Genomic DNA, 18,336 nt, shown 5'->3' on the forward strand with positions numbered 1-18,336 from the left:
CGCTATGATGAGGTTACTTTTTTTTTCCTTTTTTTGTTAATAAGTGTCTTGTGGGAGATATTTTGTGACTATGCAAATACTCTTTCTCTGAAAACAATTGCTTATTTAACATTCATCAGTGGGTATATGCTTTTCTTTTCCTTCTTTCCTTTTATCTTTTTAAGTTGCAATTGTTCTGAAAGGAATAGCTATCCTTTATCACCATTACTTAATAAATGTTTAATGTACATATGTATGGACTAATATATATTTAAGTTTTACTCTTATAATCATTATGTAATATTTTAATTTATTTTTATTGCTCAGTTCATTCCAGCATTGGCCAATAGAATTGATTTAACGTCCTCTCCTCATTTTCCTATCAAATCTTTGGTCCCGTATCTCATAAATGTTATGTATGTCAGTCCTTTGCTTGGGGCATATGCTACAGGTATATTCTTCTGCTGTGCAGTTTTCTTTTGACTTTGTTTTTATGACAAAAAACATAAAACATGTTTTTCGGGGGCATAAAGTATTTTATTTTAATGTAGTCAAATGCATCAATCTTTTATTTCCTTTGTATTTTGAATTATAGTTAGTAACATCTTTCTTATGCTGAGTTTAAAGAGAAATTCATCCATACTGTCTTCTAGTACCTGTGTGGTTTCATTTTTAACATTTAGTTTCCTAACCATCATTTATTAGAAAGTACCTACTTTCATGATTTGAAATGCCTCTGTCTAGAACTGGACATAGAACAGACTGGTTCCAAATAGGAAAAGGAGTATGTCAAGGCTGTATATTGTCACCCTGCTTATTTAACTTATATGCAGAGTACATCATGAGAAACACTGGACTGGAAGAAACACAAGCTGGAATCAAGATTGCCGGGAGAAATATCAGTAACCTCAGATATGCAGATGACACCACCGTTATGGCAGAAAGTGAAGAGGAACTCAAAAGCCTCTTGATGAAAGTGAAAGTGGAGAGTGAAAAAGTTGGCTTAAAGCTCAACATTCAGAAAACGAAGATCATGTCGTCTGGTCCCATCACTTCGTGGCAAATAGATGGGGAAACGCGGCTGACTTTATTTTTCTGGGCTCCAAAATCACTTCAGATGGTGACTGCAGCCATGAGATTAAAAGACGCTTACTCCTTGGAAGGAAAGTTATGACCATCCTAGATAGCATATTCAAAAGCAGAGACATTACTTTGCCAACAAAGGTCCGTCTAGTCAAGGCTATGGTTTTTCCTGTGGTCATGCATGGATGTGAGAGTTGGACTGTGAAGAAGGCTGAGCACCGAAGAATTGATGCTTTTGAACTGTGGTGTTGGAGAAGACTCTTGAGAGTCCCTTGGACTGCAAGGAGATCCAACCAGTCCATTCTGAAGGAGATCAGCCCTGGGATTTCTTTGGAAGGAATGATGCTAAAGCTGAAACTCCAGTACTTCGGCCACCTCATGCAAAGAGTTGACTCATTGGAAAAGACTCTGATGCTGGGAGGGATTGGGGGCAGGAGGAGAAGGGGATGACAGAGGATGAGATGGCTGGATGGCATCACTGACTCGATGGAAGTGAGTCTCAGTGAACTCCGGGAGTTGGTGATGGACAGGGAGGCCTGGTGTGCTGCGATTCATGGGGTCACAAAGAGTCGGACACTACTGAGCGACTGAACTGAACTGAACTGTCTTTATTAGATTAGCATGTATATTGGGGTCTATTTCTGATTTCATGTTCTGTGTGTTGAAGTGTTAGTTGCTCAGTCATGGCCAACTCTTTGCGACCCCATGGACTGCAGCCCACCCGGCACCTCTGTCTACGGGATTCTCCAGGCAAGAATACTGGAGTGGGTTGCTATTTCCTTTTCCAGGGGATCTTCCCTGCCCAGCAGTCGAACCCAGATCTCCTGCACTGCAGGCAGATTCTTTACCAACTGAGGTATACCAGTGGTTTATTTGTCTGTACATGTGCTAATATAACATTTTTAATTGTAGAAGTTTTGTGGTATATCTTAAAGATTCTCATGACTAGACACCCCTTTTAATGTTACCTCAGTATGTTCCTGATTATTCTTATATGTTTATTTTTCCATATGAACTTTAGTTTTAAAATTTCTAGCTCTGTAAAATAGCTTGTTGGTATTTTTATAGAGATTGTGTGAACTTTTAAATCAAGTTAAGGAGAACTGTATCTTAATGTTGAATCATTCTAAGGAAAGGGAATGTCTACATTTTGCCAAGATTATTTTTGTGTCTTTCATGAGTGTTTTTTTGGTTTTTTTTTTGTTTTTTTTTTTTTTAAATTTTATTTTATTTTTAAACTTTACATAACTGTATTAGATTTGCCAAATATCAAAATGAATCCGCCACAGGTTTACATGTGTTCCCCATCCTGAACCCTCCTCCCTCCTCCCTCCCCATTCCATCCCTCTGGGTCGTCCCAGTGTACCAGCCCCAAGCATCCAGTATCGTGCATCGAACCTGGCGGCAACTCATTTCATACATGATATTTTACATGTTTCAATGCCATTCTCCCAAATCTTCCCACCCTCTCCCTCTCCCACAGAGTCCATAAGACTGTTCTATACATCAGTGTCTCTTTTGCTGTCTCGTACACAGGGTTATTGTTACCATCTTTCTAAATTCCATATATATGCGTTAGTATACTGTATTGGTGTTTTTCTTTCTGGCTTACTTCACTCTGTATAGGCTCCAGTTTCATCCACCTCATTAGAACTGATTCAAATGTATTCTTTTTAATGGCTGAATAATACTCCATTGTGTATATGTACCACAGCTTTCTTATCCATTCATCTGCTGATGGACATCTAGGTTGCTTCCATGTCCTGGCTATTATAAACAGTGCTGCGATGAACATTGGGGTACTCGTGTCTCTTTCCCTTCTGGTTTTCTCAGTGTGTATGCCCAGCAGTGGGATTGCTGGATCATAAGGCATGTCTATTTCCAGTTTTTTAAGGAATCATGAGTGTTTTGATAGTTTTCTTCTATAGGCTTCATGTATTTCTTATTAGATATATTCCTAAGTATTTAATCTTCTTATTTGCTATTGGAAATAGGCTTTATCTATAATTAGATAATGGCTGAAAGCATCTGAAATTTACTGAAATACATAAATCTGTAGTCTCAAGGAGCTGAGCAAACTCCAAAAAAGGATAAGCCCACAGATTGTATGTTCAAACTGCTGACTATGAGAGAAATAATATAAATCTTAAAAGCACCCAGATTTATTACTATAGGGGAACAATGATTTGAAGGACCACAGAATTTTTATGAAAATACAGACTAGGAGGAAATAGCACAACAGATTTAAAGTACTGGGTTCCCTTTTCTCCACATCCTCACCAGCACTTGTTATTTCATATCTTTTTCATAATAGCCCTACCCAGGTATTGACATAAAACAGACACAGATCAATGGAACAGAATTAGACCCCTGAAATATTCTACATGTACATAGTCAATTAATGTACAAGAAAAGTAAACAAAATTGGAGTTTTTGTTTGTTTTCTTTGGGGCTTCTCTGGTGGCTCAGTGGTAAAGAATCTGCCTGCAGTACAGGAGACATGCAGCAGCCTCGAGTTTGATCCCTGGGTCAGGAAGATCCCCTGGAGAAGGAAATGACAACCCACTCCAGTATTCTTGCCTGGAAAATCCCATGGACAGAGGAGCCTGGCGGGCTATAGTCCATGGAGTTGCAAGAGTTGGGCACAACTTAGTGATGAAAACAAACTAACAAAAAGCCAAATTTGGAGAGCTGCATGCAAAAGAATGAAATTGGATACTCTTACACTACACATAAAAGTTAACTCAAAATGGATTAAAGAATCAATGGAAGACCTGAAACCATGAAATGCCTAGAAGAAAACAGACCAAAACCTTGACATAGGTCTTGGTGATGATCTTTTTAATCTGACAACAAAAGCAAAAATCAAGGCAAGTGGGACTACATCAAACTAAAAAGCTTGTGCACAGGAAAGGAAACTCGCAATAAAATGAAAAGATAACCTACTAAATGGGAGGAAATGTTTGCATATCATATATCTAATAAGGGACTAATATTCAAAAAATATAAAGAACTTATGCAATTCAGTGGCAAAAAAAATAAACAAACAATCCAATTAATAAAATGGGAAGCAATCTAAATAGACATTTTTCCAAAGAAGACATCAAAATGGCCAACATGTACCTGAAAAGATGCTCACCATTATTAACCATCAGGGCAATGCAAATCTAAACCAATGACATATCACCTTATAGCTGTTAGAATGGCTGTTGTCAAAAAGACTGTAAACAACAAATGTTGATGAGGAGGTGGAGAAAAGGGAAGCCTTGTGCGTTGTTGGTGGGACTGTAAATTGGTGCAGCCACTATGGAAAACAGTATGGAGGTTACTCAGAAAATTTAAAACAGAAATACCATATCATCCAGCAATTCCAGTTCTGGGTATTTATCCAAGGAATGAAAACACTAACTCAAAAAGACATATGCACATCCAAGTTTATTTGTAGTAGCCAGGATATGGAAACAAGGTGTGTATTCATAGGTGGATGAATGTGTAAAGAAATTGTTTAGCTACACAATGGAATATTATTGAGCCACAAAAAATAATGAAATCTTGTTATTTGCCGTACTATTAATGGACCTCATGGTGGTTATGCTAAGTGAAATAAGGCAGACATAGAAAGACAAGTACCATAAGAGCTCTCTTCTAACTGGAATCTAAAATAAAAATAAATTAAGCTCATAGATACAGAGAAACAGATTGGTGGCTGACAGTGTCAGGGAGTGGAATGGAATGAACGGTTTTCGTTTTAGTTTAAATAAACTGATGTTTTTTATTTTAAAAATAAACTAATTTTTAAACATTATCATAACTGATAATGGTAGTATTCACACACATACAAGTTTGCACAACTCTAGTCTAGAGTTCTTCATGCTTTTGTATATACTCATCTCTATAAAAAACATACTTTAAATCTTTCATAGGAGTCAACATATATTTATTAAACCTAACTCAGGAAAGTAAGCATCAGGATAGAGGTAATAAGCTCTTGAGCTATAGAAAGATGTAGGGTAGAATCTTTACAAATTTCACTTGCAGTATATTAAGATACAAATTTAGTTGCCAACATTTTAAAATTAGATCACCTTTATACAAAAACTTAGGATTTCTGGCTTCTCTTGAAACATTAAAATTGGAATGTTTGACAACATAGGTATGAATCTTGAAATGGGAATCTGAGCTTAGGAGCCACTGCTACCTGAAGTCTTTTCACAGACTGCTTTTTAACCAGAAAAACCAGAAAATACTTAACCAGAAAAGTATTCAGCATTGATGGAGTTATACAGCATATTGTTGCCGTATTTCCCATCTCCAGTTTCAGTTTTTCAAAAGTAAAAACATACTTTTTAATTTTGGAAGAAAATGACCTTTTTTAAAGGAATTTTTTTTGAAAAACTGTGAGAACAGTATTATATACATCTCTGATGTTCATAGACAAAAATAATAAAGAAGTTTTTTATGTTATATGCTTTTTTTCTCCCATGACTTAGCACTGTTAAAGCAAGAGTGATCTATCAAAGTGCTTTGATAGTGTACTGTCAAAGGTAATACATAATATAGAAGAAACCAGAAGAAACTTGTTCTCCTTTCCTGAAGGCCCTTACTTAATGCCTTAATCTGAAACTTTCAGTTCAGTTCAGTTGCTTAGTCCTGTCTGACTCTTTGCGTCCCCATGGACTGCAGCACACCAGGCTTCCCTGTCCATCACCAACTCCTGGAGCCTACTCAAACTCATGTCCATTGAGTCAGTGATGCCATCCAACCATCTCATCCTCTGTCATCCCCTTTTCCTCCTGCCTTCAATCTTTCCAGCATCAGGGTCTTTTCCAATGAGTCGGTTCTGCAAATCAGGTGGCCAAAGTATTGGAGTTTCAGCTTCAGCATCAGTCGTTCTAGTGAATATTCAGGACTGATTTCCTTTAGGGATTGACTGGTTGGATCTCCTTGCAGTCCAAGGGAGTCTCAACACTACAGTTCAAAAGCATCAATTCTTTGGTGCTCAGTTTTCATTATAGTCCATCTGTCACATCCATACATGAGTACTGGAAAAATCATAGCTTTGACTAGATGGACCTTTGCTGGCAAAGTAATGTCTCTGCTTTTTGACATGCTGTCTAGATTGGTCATAACAACTTTTCTTCCAGCAAGCAAGCGTCTTTTAATTTCATGGCCGCAGTCATGGTCTGCAGTGATTTTGGAGCCCCCAAAAATAAAGTCTGTCACTGTTTCCATTGTTTCCCTATCTGTTTGCCATGAAGTGATGGGACCAGATGCCAAGATCTTAGTTTTCTGAATGTTGAGTTTTAAGCCAACTTTTGTACTCTCCTCTTTAATTTTCATCAAGAGGCTCTTTAGTTCTTCTTTGCTTTCTGCCATAAGGGTATTGTCACCTGCATATCTGAAGTCATTAATATTTCTCCCTGCAAACTTAATTCTAGTTTGTGCTTCATCCAGCCCGGCATTTCACATGATGTACTCTGCATATAAGCTTAATAAGCAGGGTAACAATATACACCCTTGACACACTCCTTTCCCAATTTGGAATCAGTCTGTTGTCCATGTCCAGTTCTAACTGTTACTTCTTGACCTGCATACAGATTTCTCAGGAGGCAAGTCAGATGGTTTGGTATTCCCATCTCTTTAAGAATTTTCCACAGTTTGTTGTGATCCACACAGTCAAAGGCTTTGGCACAGTCAATAAAGCAGATGTTTTTCTGGAACTCTCTTGCTTTTTTGATGATCCAGTGGATGTTGGCACTTTGATCTCTGGTTCCTCTGCCTTTCTAAATCCAGCTTGAACATCTGGAAGTTCACAGTTCACATACTGTTGAAGCCTAGGTTGAAGAATTTTGAGCATTACTTTGCTAGCATGTGAGATGAGTGCAATTGTGCGGTAGTTTGAACATTCTTTGGCATTGCCTTTCTTTGGGATTGAAATGAAAGCTGACCTTTTCCAGTCCTGTGACCACTGCTGAGTTTTCCAGATTAGCTGGCATATTGAATGCAGCACTTTCACAGGTTCATCTTTTAGGATTTGAAATAGCTCAACTGGAATTCCATCACCTCCACCACTGCTGCTGCTGCTAAGTCGCTTCAGTCATGTCCCACTCTGTGTGACCCCATAGACAGCAGCCCACCAGGCTCCCCCGTCCCTGGGATTCTCCAGGCAAGAACACTGGAGTGGGTTGCCATTTCCTTCTCCAATGCATGAAAGTGAAAAGTGAAAGTGAAGTCGTGTCCGACTCTTAGCGACCCATGGACTACAGCCTACCAGGCTCCTCCGTCCATGGGTTTCTCCAGGCAAGAGTACTGGAGTGGGGTGCCATTGCCTTCTCTGATCACCTCCAATAGCTTTGTTTGTAGTGATGCTTCCACTTGACTTCGCATTCCAGGATTTCTGGCTCTAGGTGAGTGATCACACCATCATGGTTATCTGGGTTGTGAAGATCTTTTTTGTATAGTTCTTCTGTGTATTCTTGCCACTCTTCTTAATATCTTCTGGTTTTGTTAGGTCCATACCATTTATGTCCTTTATTGTGCTCATCTTTGCATGAAATGTTCCTTTGGTATCTCTGATTTTATTGAAGAGAACTCTAGTCTTTCCCATTCTGTTGTTTTCCTCTATTTCTTTGCATTGATCACTGAGGAAGGCTTTCTTATCTCTCCTTGCTATTCTTTGGATCTCTGCATTCAACTGGGTATATCTTTCCTTTTCTCTTTTGCCTTTAACTTCTCTTCTTTTCTCAGCTATTTGTAAGGCCTCATCAGACAACCGTTTTGCCTTTTTGCATCTTTTTCTTGGGGATGGTCTTGATCACTGCCTCCGTCACGAACCTCTGTCCATAGTTCTTCAGGCACTCTATCAAATCTAATCTGTTGAATCTATTTGTCACTTCCATGGTATAATTGTAAGGGATTTGATTTAGGTCATACCTGAAACTTAAAGGGGAAGAAAATCCAAAACATATAGTTTAAAATCTGTATAAAACTTCTGACTATATTCGAGAGCATGTTAGATTATTAAAGCCACAGGATTTTTCTCTATTAATTTTTATTGAAATAGAATGGCACAGTCGTAAAGAACCCGCCTCCCAATGCAGGAGATTCAAGAGGATGTGGGTTTGATCCCTGAGTCCGGAAGATCCCCTGGAATAGGAAATAGCAACCCCCTCCAGTATTCTTGTCTGGAAAATCACATTTACAAAGGAGCCTGGCAGGCTACAGCCCATGGATCTCAAAGAGTCAGACACGACTGATAACGTGCACGCGCACACACGGTTGCTTTACAGTGTTTCGTTAGTTTCTTGCTGTGCAGCAAAGTGAATCAGTCCTATGTATCCATACGTCCACTCTTTGTTAGATTTCCTCCTGGTTTAGGTCACCGCAGAGAGCAGAGCTCCCTGTGCTGTGCAGTAGTTTCTCAGTTATAGATTTTATACGTGTGTGGTTAGTCACTCAGTGGTGTTGGTAATTTTATTATTCCTATTACTAACTTTCTGTAAGTTAGTAATAGTAAATGGTTGCTATTATAATGGATATGATAAGGTAACAGGGCTGTTTAATATCAGGATTTAGATTCGAAATGAATTGAAAAATTTATTGAAATGTTCTTCTAGATTTTCCAGAAAGATGCAGACATTTTCATATCCTAATCTTCCATCTTCTCCCACCCCACAGGGTGAGCTACACTTCTGTTTGAAGTAGGTAGAGATTTATGCCAACTTGAAATTGTGCAACAGACTTGCTCTTATGATTGCTATCAATAATAACATTTTTTCAAGTTCCCAAACTGTCATGATGTCTGATGACTACGTAGCTGCTTTCATTTTTTTTAATTCATTCAAAGTTAAATATCAGGCAACCATTTTCATTTTATGCACAAAGTATAACTATCTACCATTCCACTTCAAAATCACATTGGATTTCCACTATATAATCTACCAGGCAACTAGTAAGCTCTTCAGTCTGTTGTACTGTGTTCACATCAGAACCAGTTTCTCAGGGTTATTCTAAAGGTCTTTAGTTACGAAAACTAATAGCAAATTTGTGTGTGTCCAAAGTGATTGCTTACATCTCCCATCTGTATTAGCATTTACCGAGTAGTGCCTTCTCGACTCTACTTACTTGTAATGCTTTTTCACTGGACGCTTTATCTTCCTGGAAGATAAATGCAGGGCACTTGTTCAGTTCTCATCACCACTTCTGTGGGGCTCTCACTTATGTCACCTCAGCCATGGTTTATGAGTATGTTTTAAAATAGTAATAAGAGTTTCCTGTGCAGAACTTCAATTATTAGGGTTATCAAAATAGGACAAACTAATATAATTTGTGATTGCATAAAATAAAGGAAGTAGAGGTACCATGGGGACCTAATGAATCACAAAGTGGAAACAGTCTTCTCGCTGACTAAACATTCAGACTTTGTGCTAAGTCAGAGTGTGGAGCTGTAGCTCAGCACACTGGAACACCATCTGTGTTTACATGGATGGGACAGAAAAGTTCACAAATACCCTCTGGGAAAAAAATTCTTGGCTTATTTGTCTGTTTCTACTGTTGAGGAAATGAAGTACCACTTATTCAGCATAACCTCTCTGAAAGCACACCTCTTTTGTGGGACGCACATAACATGTGCACACATACACACGGAGTGGCTCCCAATACAGAACACAGTATGCCATGAAAAAGTGATTGACTTCCTCCTTTTTTTCTTTTTAAAGAATGTACTGTGGAAAATTTACTAATTGTTTTGAACAATACTTGTTTCTGATTGTTCTTAATGTTTTCTATTTAATGAATCATTTTCTCTCATGTATTACTACCTCATGCCTTCAGATATAGTATTATATTTCCTCTTTTTAAAAAAAGAACGTTTGTATTGACAGATATTTAAGCTGCTACACAAAATGGGCATATTCTCAGTGGACTGCCTATTTAGCTGTACTTTCCCATCAGTTCCCCCAGGTAGTTGCTGCAGCATAACCTAGAGGAGCACCAACAAGGAAAGAATTTCCAGTCCTTTCTCTGCTCTCAGCATATCTTCTTTCTCCTGCGGTAATATGTTCATTCTACTTGTTGTTGTTCAGTCGTTCGATTGTGTCCTACTCTTTGACACCGCATGGACTGCAGCACACCGGGCTTCCCTGGCCTTCACCATCTCCTGTAGCTTGCTCAGATTCAATCCATCGAGTCGGTGATGCCATCCAGCCATCTCATCCTCTGTCGTCCCCTTCTCCTCCTGCCGTCAATCTTTCCCAGCATCAAGGTCTTTTCCAATGAGTTGGCTCTTCTCATCAGGTCACTAAAGTATTGGAATTTCAGCTTCAGTCCTTTCAATAATAAATCATTCAGTAATAGTCAGTTCAATAATCAGGGTCAATTTCCTTTAGGATTGACTGGTTTCATTTCCTTCCTGTCCAAGAGACTCTCAAGAGTCTTTTCTGACACCTCAGTTTGAAAACATAGTCTTCAGCGCTCAGCCTTCTTTACTGTCCAGCTCTCACATCCATACATGACTACTGGAAAAACCATAACTATGAATATTTGGACATTTGTTGGCAAAGTGATGTCTCTGCTTTTTAATACGCTGTCTATATTTGTCATAGCTTTTCTTCCAAGGAGCAAGCATCTTTTAATGTCATGGCTGCAGTCGCCACCCATAGTGATTTTTGGAGCCCAAGAAAATAAAGTCTGTCACTGTTTCCGTTGTTTCCTCATCTGTTTGCCCTGAAGTGATGGGACCAGGTGCCATGATCTTAGTTTTTTGAATGTTGAGTTTTAAGCTAGGCTTTTCACTCTCCTCTTTCAGCTTCATCAAGAGGCTCTTTAGTTCCTCTTGGTTTTCTGCCATTAGGGTGGTGTCATCTGCATATCTGAGGTTGTTGCTATTCCTCCCCATAATCTTGATTCCAGCTTGTGATTCATCTGGCCCAGCATTTTGCATGGTGTACTCTGCATATAAGTTAAATAAGCAGGGTCACCATATACAGCCTTGACGTATTCATTCTACTACTAGAATATTATTCTGCTAATAGTCAGTTATTGAATTCAAGGTAAGAGAATCTCAGAGTATACACTGTTTACAGTTCCAGTAAGTTTAAAGCACCATTTCATATTACATGGTTTTCTTAGCCGAGTTATAAAACAGTACCTTGCCTCCTTTCCATGAGTGTCAAGGCTTTTCCTTTAGTGTTCTTCATTTATTTCCTGCTGGTCAGCTAGAATCCTATTATCTAACTCAGGCAAAGCTCTACTTGGCTACTTGGCTCCTGTGCCAAGTTTGGATTTCTGACCTGTGCTTAAAGTTTCAGTTCTGGCTGAAATTCCTATTAAATGCCTAGTGCATAGTTTCCAAGAATTTCAGATTTACCAAACACAGGCAGCTCCTTCATAAAATATCCTCTCTACAGATTGATTTGCATCACTGAATTAAAATAGGTACAGATTTGTGCCAACTAGAAATTGTGTGACTGACTTGATATTTTATGCTGTCAATACTATGCTTTTGATAGTATCCATTTTGAGTGCATTTCAAAAAAAAAAAACATGTTTTTTGATGACTGTATCGCTACTTTTAATTCCCTATTTACTCACAGTTAAATATTATAAAGGTCTTTTTGTTTTATACATAGAATATAATTATTAGCATTCTATTTAAAAGTCATACTAGATTTTTCACTATATAAATTTATCAGCCAACTTGTAAACCATGTAGTCTGTTGAAATTTGTTTCAATATATGAATTGGTTTTCAGAGTTATTCTGCTGCTGCTGCTGCTAAGTCACTTCAGTCATGTCTGACTCTGTGTGACCCCATAGATGGCAGCCCACCAGGCTCCGCCTTCCCTGGGATTCTCCAGGCAAGAACACTGGAGTTTGTTGCCATTTCCTTCTCCAGTGCATGAAAGTGAAAAGTGAAAGTGAAGTCACTCAGTCGTGTCCGACTCTTAGCGACCCCATGGACTGCAGTCCACCAGGCTCCTCCATCCATGGGATTTTCCAGGCAGGAGTACTGGAGTAGGGTGCCATTGCCTTCTCCACAGAGTTATTCTAATAATCTTTAATTATGTAAATTAGATAGGAATAAGCTTTGCCTGTATGAAGAGTGACTGACTAACCTCCCATCTAGATGAGCAGACAGTGAGCTCTCCTTCTGTATCTGTTTGTACTTGTAATGCCTTTTACGTTGGCAAATATCTCCCAGCTGCTCTATTCTCATCCATCAGATTTTGTGTTCTCTTCTGTATCTGAACCAAGAAATTGTTTTCAGACTCCTATCCTCTAGTATCTTTCCCAAGGTCTTTGAAAGTCTTTTATTTATTTGTAACCCTAGATCTTTTAATGGAGTTGCTGTTTCTCTTGATAAATGGAAAATTACCCAGAGAAAAAGGAAATAAAAATTAGTTAACATCTACTGTGTGCCAACCAATGCCCTAAAATTTTTTTTATGTATTATTTTGTTGTAGATATATAGTCCATTTTTCAGGGTTAAAAAAAATCACATTATAATTTCTGTATAGCTTTTTAACTTAGTTTAACACAATTTAACTCTGCCTTATGTGTTATATAGATATAATTAGTATCTTTAATTCTATAATTCTATCTTTAATTAATTATATCTTAATAGATATAATTAGTACCTTTATTTCTCAGATCCCAGTATTATATATTAGTATACACTTAAAAATATATTATAGTTCATTTTTTAAAATGTTTTTATCCCTTCAGATACTCATATTTATCCTCATTTTTATTAGGGATATTATTTTACTGATTGTGATAGGGAGCAGTTTGCTTATGCTGATAGTGTCAAATGTTTCTAGTCATTTTTATGTCTCTTGATGAATTTATAAATCACATTCTCTTTCTTAAGAAAGCACTATCTTTAGATACTTCTCTAGAGTAAGTTGAAATTCTAAGTCACATAGATAATGTGAAACTCAAAAGATGTTAGTTATGTTTGAAGATTGATACAAAATTGATTTTAAATTTTTAAAAAGAATGGAAAGAGAAATAAGGTCTTCCAAATAAATGTTTCAATTAGAAAAGGCTTAAGAGAACATATTAAGAATGTTTTGAGACTAATTTTGAAAATAATGTTTTATTATCAATAAAATCTTACTGACTTTGCACTTCTATTCCAGCTAAAAATCTGACAGTAGGGAACAGAAGGGCAGTAAACTTCACTAAAATCACACTGAATCTTTAGTGGTTTTAATCTAAAAGTTTATAAATATTTCTTTTTTCCAGTAGAGTAGATGCAGCAGAAATGGTGAGGATCAAGGCAAGTAATTACTAAGACAGGTGCCGATAAGCAGCAGCAAGAGGTCGTGAAAGTGTCAGAGCTAAGAGAAAATGATTGCTTTAAAAACAAAATTATAGGAATCTAATTGGTCTAAGAATACAGTTTATAAATTATGTTCCAGAAAGTATGTATTGAAATACCTAACGTCTCCTAATAAAGTTCATCGGTTGCAGAGACAACCACTCTTACATATAACAAGTGTGATGATTAATACTCAAAATGAAGGCTTGAAACAAGTAGAAAAAGTTGATGCATTCAGAATACTCTTTAGAAAGTAAAGATAGCATGTGATACACTTAGAAAGATGTCTCTCAATACTAAAAGTTTATTTTTTTAATCTGGAAATTTAGTTATATATAATATAGCATAGATTTCTTAAAAGATCAAAAACCTTTTTCCCCCAAAACTTTGTATAAGAATTCCTTGATTTAGCAATTCCTTAATGAAATTTTTAAAATATATCTTCTTTTTAAAGTTTCAATCTGTGCACACATTGACAGAATGAAATCTCTTAAAATCAACATTTTACTTAATATTTACAGTAAACCTGGGGAGTTAAAAAATATCTTCATTTTGTAGGCATGGAAACTGAAGAACAGAAAGATTAAGCAACTTGACAAAAGTCACATAGGTTATGAAGTAGGAGATGTGAAATTCAAATGATTTCTTCTTCAGAGAGTTTGGGGAGGATGAAAAATTCTGATTCTTTTATGGATACTTAGTGGTTGAATTTACTGTGTATCTCTAAGGTCCCTTCTAATTTTGAGTATTCTGAGATTCTCTGCAGTGAAGAGTATTGTTTCCAGAATAGATTCATATTCTGCAGAAGGTTCGCAGAGAATAGTGAACAAAAAGAAATGGTTAGCAGAGAGGAGCCCCAAGATAAAAAAGCAGAGTCTTCTTTTCTTGTGGAAAATAAAACTTCAGTATCAAGTCTCCATTAAAGATATCCCGTATTTTAAATCTATAAAGAGAAAAAGTAACATTCTTCAATGTGAGAAATGGTCATTATAATCAGTAAAAAATTCTCAGCACAATGAATAATTCATTTGATAGATCTCTGGACAAAGGTAATTAAATGTTAAGAAAGAAGAGATTAAAACATACTCAAAAAAAATATTTAAAATGTGAACTTTTCTGGGAATTTACCATTTGCTGCTTGTTGATCATTGGCTTTAAGAAACTAAGTTCTAGATGTCGTCAGGAGTAGGATTCCAATTTTTAAATGTCAGATAAATTGCCCAGAACTCAAATTTAGCCATTGGTTTATATGAAATCTCCTTGATCAAGCTATGTGGACTTTTAGTTGGAATATAAATGTTTCTTAAATGTGTACTGGAGAAAGGAATGAAAAAGAAGGTTGGGACTAAATATTCAAGGTCATTAAATTTCAAACTGAGAAATTTTTATATAATTCTCTTGGTTGCTGGGTTGAAAATTTTTGCTGGTTGAAAATTTTAGAAAGCAGCAGTCAGGAAAGTGGATAGAATAACCAGGCTGTTTTATATAGGACAGTGAAGGACTCAAGATGCCACTTCCAGAAGGGTTTGTTTGGAGAGTGTTGAAATACTAATATTTAGGCAGGAATGTTACCACCTCTGAGTTGGATGGTTACAGGTATCTGTACTATATTTGCTATCTGTAAACAGTAATCTATTTTGTCTATAAATTAAATCCCATATCTTTAAGAATAAATAAATTCAAAACAAAATATCAATCAAATCTGTTATGACGGATATCAGTGTTTATCTGAATAAAAAATTAATAGAAGTATGAGTTCTTAGTACATTCAGATGTACCAATTTGACATATTCTCACTTACTAATCACTGTTCTAAGTGTGACTCTCCTGGTTACTTTTGCAAAACCCACAAGAGTTTTTGAACCTTCAGTTGGGAAATACTGGTAGAGTGGAAGGCTTTTGGAGACATAGCCCTGGGTTTGAATTTTGGCTTCATAACTTGCTAGTTGTGCAACCTTGAGCATTATTAGTCTTTCTGAAACTTGGTTTACTTATCTGTAGGAATGTACCTATTTGATAGGCATTATATAAGATGATATATATAAATGATTTAGCTCTTGATACTGTTGATGAAAACATGATTTCATTAATGCCAGCCATAAATTTAGTCATAAATCTATACAAGTGGAATAACACAGTGTTGAAGGCAGAGACACTAAAGAGCCAAAAGAGAGCTTGTGTGTATTTCTGGGGCCACTTTCCTGACTTTGAATATCATACTACATACAGTTCTATCTTGATTTCTCCTGCCTCTCACTTCTGGTATGCTTAGATATCTTAAAATTCTTAGGTTTTTGATAATTTGTTATATGTGGATTTCCTTGTTCCTTCCTTGTCTATTCCCATCTAACATGAGGTCCCTGAGAAGAAATTGTTAGATACAAAGTGGTCTAAATTGCCTTTGTTTGAATCCTGGGGCATAGAAGACTTCCATAAACTTCATGCTTTCTTATCTTATGACTGCAATTCGAAATTGTAACTTAACTAGAAGTAAAAACAGGAGCATGATGTTGACTGAAAGCATTTATTTTTCTCCATCAAATCCTTGAATGCTCTCCTAAATGATTTTTCAAGTCCCAGCATTTTGTATTTTATTGTGACTACTATGTTCAGTTTTTTCCCTTTCTCACAAATGAATAACTTGCAGAATATTGTATGAAAAAGTTACCCAACATGCCTGAAAAACACATGGAAAGATTTACGAAGTAGGTTGTACCATGGAGCTGGAGAGAGAGTACAGAGAAATGCATAAATGGGTCAGTGAGAGAGGGTTCAGAGGACAGAAACAAAAGTCCAAGGCCCCAAAATGAGCACTGTGCTAATTTATTATATAATTATTATTGGGCCAGAATCAGTTATTTACTATGAATATACCTTTTAAAATATGAGGCACTATATTTATTATTGTTGCTAATAATGATCTTTCAAAACCTGTTTTGAACGTCTTTACTCTGAAGATAAAGCTTTTTACCAAATATAAAGCTTTTTATCTGAAATATTGTTAGAGTTAATAGATGCAATTTTTATTATCAGTATTAGCATTCATGGGCTTCCTGGGTACCACAGTGGTAAAGAATCTACCTGCTAATGAAGGAGATGTGGGTTCAATCCCTGGGTAGGGAAGATACTCTGGAGAAGGAAATGGCAACCCTCTCCAGCATTCTTGCCAGGAAGAACCCATTCACAGAGGAGCCGGACAAGCTACAGTCCACAGGGTCTCAAAAGAGGAGGGCACGACTGTGCGACTAAACAGTAGCAACAAATTCGCCTTCAGAGTTAAGTTATAACCTCCAGGTGCCAAGATTAGGGGAGAGTCAGACATCCTTCCCGTGTTCTATTTTCTGTGAATCAACCCTTATGCGTTTTACCTTCTAACACCTTGGCATTTATGTAGGAGGTTTCAGAGAAAAAGTTGAAATTCAATATTTTAAAATTAATCATCCAGCTTTATTATTTTTAAAAATAGTTTTTCCACCAACTGAAATCGTGCAACATAATACTTCTAGGCTTATACCTGTATTTAACATCATTTTTCAAAATATGTATCTGTAAAAGTAAAATTACTTTCTGTGCTTTATGTAACTGAAGTTACAAAAAGACTTGTAACTTCTAATAATCAGCTTAATCTGATATTAAACTCTTGATAGTTTTGGAACAGGAATTTTTGTTTGAAAGAAAGATTGGCTTGTTAAATGAATTATGCAATTATAAGTAAATGTGGTCACAGCTGTTTTTGATTTCTTTGTTATACACCTGATTGGAAACAAGTTTTTAAAAATATTTTTCCATTTCTTACACTGACACCTAGTGTTCACTCTTCCTGATATCTTAAATATCAAAATGTAGTTATTAATAGCTCTGGAACTATTTAATTATTAATAGCTCTGGAACTAGAATTATAAAAAAACATGTTTTTAAGCAGTGCACCTGTTCACAAATCAATAACTCCTATTTCCAACACCAGTGAGATAGTTTTTCCTAGTTATATACATGACTCAATTGCTGAGGCTGTTTTGACCACAGCAAAACTCAATGAAGGATAGAGTTTTAAAGGTGAGAGGAACTTAGGTGGATTTTAAAACCAAAATTCTTAAGACCCCAGCGCTTTGTTATCTACACAGTTCCTTCAAGTCCAAGGGGATGATTTTGTTTATGTGAGTTTGGTTCCTAGGCAATAGAGGTAACAAATCACATTTCATTATGTAAGCATTGAAGATTTGATATTATTCGTTGGACAGGAATGAAGCAAGATGGAGTTGTTTCTCATGTTTTTATTGAGGTATATTTGGCATACATTATATTAGCTTCACATGTACAACATAATAATAGCAAAATGATCACTACAGTTAAGTCCAGTTAACATTTGTCAACATACATAGTGAAAAATTTTTTTTTCTATTTCTCGTGATGAGAACTTTTAAGATCTACTCTATTAGCAACTTTCCAGCTTGCAATACAGTATTATTAACTATAGTTACCACACTGAATAGTCTCTAATTTTTGGCATGAGTGACCTTGTGATATTATATGTTTACTATTTCCTATGAAGTCCTAAGGATGATTTAAATCCTCCAATCTTTCTGGTAATAAAGTTTAAAGATCTAGAAGATTAGTATCAAATTATCTGCAGTTAAGTAAACATGTATATAAGTTGGGGAAAATTTATTTATGTAGTAAGCAATTGTTAAACCAGAAATCCAGGTGGTCAGTGCACATAGTGAAATTTATTCATTTTGTTTTTTATATATTTCATGAATGTAGGGAATGATATTATTGGTTAAGTTGAAAATTTTAAATAAGTTTGAACATTTAATTTGCTTAAGTATCTACAAAGTCAGTGACAAAGAGTAAATTTCAAGTCATTCCCAATTTGCTACAGATTTCAGAGTGTTTGAGTAACAAAATGTATCTTTCAGTGAACTGTGATTTTTCTCATAAGTAAAAATCAAACAT

At 36.3% G+C, this 18,336-nt stretch overlaps 1 protein-coding gene across 3 annotated transcripts in view; it reads left to right on the forward strand.

Moving 5' to 3' along the window:
• SUPT3H (SPT3 homolog, SAGA and STAGA complex component) overlaps positions 1 to 18,336 on the forward strand; it is a 411,938-nt gene that overhangs the window by 206,919 nt on the left and 186,683 nt on the right. The window lies entirely within an intron of this gene.

The sequence above is a fragment of the Bubalus bubalis genome, chromosome 2 (assembly GCF_019923935.1).
Source record: "Bubalus bubalis isolate 160015118507 breed Murrah chromosome 2, NDDB_SH_1, whole genome shotgun sequence".
Lineage (NCBI taxonomy): Eukaryota > Metazoa > Chordata > Mammalia > Artiodactyla > Bovidae > Bubalus > Bubalus bubalis.